General features: G+C 42.9%; 1 long non-coding RNA gene across 1 annotated transcript; it reads left to right on the top strand.

Moving 5' to 3' along the window:
- Positions 1-332: 332 nt before the first annotated feature.
- Positions 333-3,633, top strand: LOC129145675 (uncharacterized). The gene is made up of 3 exons (XR_008551601.1): positions 333-462; positions 1,552-1,684; positions 3,348-3,633. It is a non-coding gene; the product is annotated as an uncharacterized LOC129145675 (long non-coding RNA).
- The last annotated feature ends 1,987 nt before the right edge of the window (positions 3,634-5,620 follow it).

The following is a 5,620-nucleotide window of genomic DNA, read 5'->3' as shown; positions in this document are numbered from 1 at the left end:
TCTATTGCATCTTACCTGGGTGGCTGAGAGTATAGTATGTGGGAGGTGGCAGGTAGGGAGATTCTCTGGGAGGAAGTCTAGAGATTATGGTTGCTAGGGTATGACACTCCTTAGCATAACAAATGCTAACAAGCCATCCCTCCTTGGGTTCTTCACATGGACAATGTAGATGGACTTTTTTTTTTTTTAAGAAGTGGAAAGCTAAAGACAAAGGGACTCGAGATGCAGAAACCTTTAACACTGCCTTTATTTTTGAGAGTTTCTCTGTATGACTCAGAGAGGAATTTCCCTCTGGGCTTTGCTCCTCTGCAGAGCAGGTCCCAGTACTTGTTGACTGGAAAGGCTGTTCTTCAAGGAGTTGCGCTCCACTGGCCTTTTCAGCATCTCTGGGGAGTAAGAAAAGGTTTTGGTATGAGCACCGATGCTGTCAAACTGAGCAGTGTAATCAAGGGGATATAAAAGGTGAGTACTTCATCTCTACTTTTCATCCATTCATGCCCCTGCTTCCAATCCCAATCCCATTGCATTAAGTCTCTGCCTTCTAGTTATCTTCTCATGACTTGCTTCTTCCCTCCCTTCCCCTCCTCTCCCCTCATCTTCCCCCTTCCTTTCCCTAGCCCCCTTTTTCTCACAAATTGCCTTTCCTCCCTCTGAAGGGACAGATACATGCCCTTCTCCTACATAGGGGACAGGTTGGCTGGAATTGGTGCTGAGATTTTTCTCTAAAAGCGTAACAACCCAAATGCCCAAAAATAGATGACTGGATCAAGAAGATGTGGTACATATATACCATGGAATATTACTCAGCATTCAAAAAAGATAAACACATGCAATTTGCTGCAACATGGATGGCGCTGGAAGGGATCATGCTCAGCGAAATAAGCCAAAAAGAAAAAGAAAAATACCGGATGGTCTCACTCATAGCAGGAATCTAGAAAACTTAAATAAGGGACCAGGAAAATGAAAAACTATAAGAAAGTGAAAATCAAAATCAACAAAAAACTATGAACCAGAGACACTTTTAGGGGGGCGGGGCGGGAGGGGAGGGATTGGGGTCAGAATGGGGGGCGGCAATTGTATGGGGAATATAACAATAAAATTTATAAAAAAAAAAAAAAAAAAAAAAAAATAAATAAATAAATAAATAATCTTTAAAAAAAAAAATAAAAAAAAAAAGTGTAGATAATGTTTTTCTTTCTCATTCCAGAAGAGAAGATTTCTTTCCTCATCTATTTAATTCTTCACTTCCTTAACAATATTGCTCTAGAACAGAGAATATTTTTTCATTACCTAATCTCTTCTCTCTAGCTAGAGCAGAGGGGAATGATTCATGAAGAGAGCAGACAACCCCAAATTCCTAGAAGATCCTTTTGATTTATCGTCCTACTTACTGTCTACCCCTCCTCCACCCTCTGTGCTTTCCTAGTTACAAATAATTTTTAATTTGGGGAGAAGAATCCTGGAATAACAATGACCTTGGAAAGGTTTAAAACGTTCTCAGCTCCTCCTTAATGTTATTCCTTAGTATGACATATTTCTGTGCACATGCAGTGCCTCAGAAGTCTTCAGACCCCAATGGCATCACATGTCCTGCCTGATAGACTGAGAATAAATTTTTCCTGTGACCCAGTTCTCCTGGCTTGCACTGGTGAAGAGACAAAGCATATCAAGATTGTTGGTTCAGGTAAGGCTTTTCCCCCAGGCTCTTTGGTGTTTATCTTCTTAAAGGTTGAAGTGTATTAGGTAGCTATTGCTTTGTGACAAGTTTACTATAAAACTTGGCAGCTTAACCCAACAAACACTTATTATTTCATAGTATCTGTGGTTCAGGAATCTGGGGATGGCTTAACTGGGTGGTTCTGGATCAGTCTTATGAATTTCAATGTAGCTGTCAGCAGGGGTTGTGATGGTTTGGACAGTGCATCATTTTTCCTTGTGGTTGTATAGCTTGGTTCCTATCCACGTGTGTCTCTCCATAGGCTGCCTATGATGAGAGAAGGGAGGAAAAAGGAAGAAATTGCAATTTTTAATAATCTAATCTCATAAGTGACACATCATCACTTCTGCTGAATCCTGCTGGTTACACAGACCATCTTGGTACAACACGGAAGGGGGCTACATGGAGGCATGGATAGCATGAGGAAGGGAATGATTGGAGGGCAGGCCAGAGGCTGACTATCATAAATAGCAAGGGGTGGTATAGTGCAAATGCAGGTTACCCCCTCAAGGTTGGGGGGAGCCATCTATCAATGAGGAGAGAAAAGGTGAGCAGGGGAGGAGAGAGGACAGCACAGCTGCTTCCCAAGAGAATCTGAAACTTGGGAACATGTCATCTCATGATCTCCTGGAATAGGATCTGGGCTCATTAGCAACATAGGCGTTGTCATCTCAACTTTGGTTCTCATTATCACTACCATTATTGCTATCACCCAATCTTATCAGCAAGCACTTAATTTTCGTATGGCAACTTTTTGAAATCTGTAGAATTTGTGAGTTTCCTGACTTGGAAAACAAGAATATGTTTATGATGGAGAGCACATATGCCATCAATATAAGGATTGGGAAAATAGCCATACTATTGAGCTGTACAGCCAGAAGTGGCACCATCATTTCTTTTTGCATCTACTTCTAAAAGGTTTCATTAAGTTGGTGGTATTTTAGAAACCAGTGAAATGTTGGGAAACTTCAGTGGGGCAATTTTCCATTTCTTAATTTTTGGAGAAGATTTTAAGGAGGGAACAGGGCTTCTGGTGAAGCGCCCCTTGTTTAGTAGAGGTGAAGATGGCTAAGGAGGTTGGGATGAAAGGAAGGCGAGGGCTGCCCAGAGTGGAGCAGTGTCTCTACTCCAATTTGCTGTGGAAAGCACCAGCATGAGTAAGATTCTGTGGTGCTAATCTCCCAAGAAACTCAGTTCTGGAAGAAAGGATTGGATGTTGAGGGGTATCTGCATTGCTTCCCTCAGGTTTCCCCAAGGAAGAAAAGGTAAGGAAGAGAGAAGTTAAATCCAGGACATTTTTGCTGAATACATGATTTCTGACCTCCGGCTTTCTTCCATTATCAACTACCTCTCCTCCAGTCAGGACCCAGCAATTCTAGTCTTAGTCATGCAGCTGAAATGTCAGAGATCTTTTGGGTTCCTTCCTAAACTGGGAAGAAATTGAAGCCACAGGGAATCAAGATAGAGTTGGAGTTTCAGGTGATGATTTTCTTGCAGAAGACAGAGTCAGGGATTCTGGGGCACTCTGAATACCCTTTCCTTTCCCAAGGGGTCAGATAGTATAAGATGTGGGTGGGGAGGAGAGAAAAGACGAAAAAGAAGACTAACTCCTGCATCTTTCTTTTCACAGCTAATTTCAGATTTATGATATTTGCCATGGGTTGTGCAACTGAAACTGCCTGCAACTTGAAGAATTTAACTGTACTGGGTGACATAGAAATCCTCACCTACTATATAGACCACAGGAGTGGGAGCCCCCCACTGACATCCATCACAGCATCAATCCTGATTATTTTTTTCCTGCTGAAAGCCTAGCTTTGATTTTTTAGGCCCAGCCAAGCTCTTATCCTAATAACCAGAAAAACTTGGACTCCCCTCCCCGGCATTCCCAAGAATCTCAGAATTAAAGACCTTATGCTCCCTTCAGTATGTCTGTGATTACTTGCTAGTATTTTATTTTAAAAAAAGAATTACTATCCATTCTTCTTAGTCATGCAACTGAAAAGTCAGAGATCTTTTGGGGTCCCTCCTAAACTGGGGAGAAGTTGGGGCCACAAGGAAACAAGATAGAGTTAGAGTTTGAGGTGATGATTTTCCTGCAGAAGACACAGTCAGAAGATGCACTCTTTTTTTTTGCTTAGAGTTAGTACCATGTTTTAGAGGAAGACTGAGACAACATCTTTCCCACCCTGTTTTCCTTTCATTTCTCCATTAATTTTCACCCCTTCTCACCAGTTTCCCTGGACTCCTTTCTTTCTCGGGAAAAAAAAGCAATGCTGCTTCCTCTGATGTGGGCATGTTCACCTTTGTGTCTTGGAGAGGGTCACAGCTGCTGCTATGGGTGAGACAACCAAGAATGAGAAGATGGAGGTGAGAATATGGGTTAAGAAAGCAGCCTTCATGTTCTGGGAGGTGAGGAGTCACTGAAAGAGGGAACTAGCCTCCCTTCCCACCCTGGGTCTCCATGGGTCTGCAGGATTTATAGTCAGTGAGATGTGCTTCACAGACTTTCATTCCTGGTGAAGATTGTTCAATAGCCTTGGGCAGAAAATGTAGTTGGCCTACACAGAGTGTGGCTTTGAGTTGTTGTTAGGGAGTTGATGCCATTAAGACTTGGGTCCCCAGGAACTGCCTGAGTGAAGGAGGGGGTCATTCTCATGCCAGGCAAACTTCGGACAACTCTGAAGACAAAACCACATTACAAAGTATTAGTTTGATCCAAAAGAAAATGTACATCATTAGATCTGTGTATTGTCATTTCATTTAGACCCATTGTCCTGGGAGGCAGGGATACACCATTCAGTGAACGAAACGAAAAGTGGATTAACTTAGCTTCATAAAAAATATGAGTCCAAAATGCACGTACTCTATCCACTTATTTTTTTAATCTGTTAAAGAAATAAAAATTTCAGTCTAAAGAAAACATAACTATTTCAGTAAAAACTTGTTTTATCCTTCCCACTAAATGGAGATTATATGGACAGAGAAAGAATATAGAAATCTACAGGAAAAGACACAAAATTAAAAGAGAAGAAAACACACACACATTCACACAGATGTGAACAGGCGAAGGGAAACCAGGGCATGTCTGCAGGTTGAAGACAATACCTGTGAAAATGCAGAGGGGAGAAGCAGCAAAGGAAATGCAAGGAAATGTAGGGCTAGACCAGTAGTAAGAAATGTCTCCATCTTGTGGCCATTCTCAGAGAAGCTAGTAATTCAGTCAATTTTGTTTCTGTTTCTTTACCCGTCCACCCTTGCATATATGCGTTCACCAATCCATCTCATATTTTTCTGTGGCAGCACCATTCTAGGTACTGGGGACAGAATAGTGAGCCAACTTGCTTGCCGACTAGGGGTTTCTGTAAGAGGGAACTGTCCCGACCCGCGGGATTCAGAGGCACGAAAAGAGAAGGGCTGAGGATTGAAATGAGGGGCTTGAGAAAACTTGACGCTAGCGGTTGCTTCTTTATTTTTCCTTTTCCTTCTCTTATTTTTCCATGTCTTTCTTTTCCCTGTCTTTCTTACTTCCCTGGCCTTCTCTCTGCTCCTCTCGCAGTACCCCTCGCCCTATCTCCTTCTCGCAGTCTCTCTCTCTCTCTCTCTCTCTCTCTCTCTCTCTCTCTCTCTCCCTCTCTCTTCCCTTCTTATACCCCGGTCGCTCCTCCCATCGTACCTCTCAGTCTCGCGTGATTTACAGGAAAACGCAGGGGTTTCTCCAAAGGCGAAACAGTAAATCGAAACCTAATTCATCAAGCACATGTGCAACACGGCGCATGCTCCAGGCGGCTCCGGACAGGAACACCCTCACCCCCACTTTGTGGTTCTTGCGTTAGGGATAAAGTTGAGCATCCAGGGCCTCCCCGGTGGTGCAGCATTTGAGCGTTGGGCTGCGAAGCTGCC

This window comes from Talpa occidentalis, unplaced genomic scaffold (assembly GCF_014898055.3).
Source record: "Talpa occidentalis isolate TD23 unplaced genomic scaffold, MPIMG_talOcc4v2.1 talOcc4.13, whole genome shotgun sequence".
Classification (NCBI taxonomy): Eukaryota; Metazoa; Chordata; class Mammalia; order Eulipotyphla; family Talpidae; genus Talpa; species Talpa occidentalis.
The sequence above is the reverse complement of the archived record's forward strand: the minus strand, read 5'-3'. Positions and strand labels throughout refer to the sequence as shown.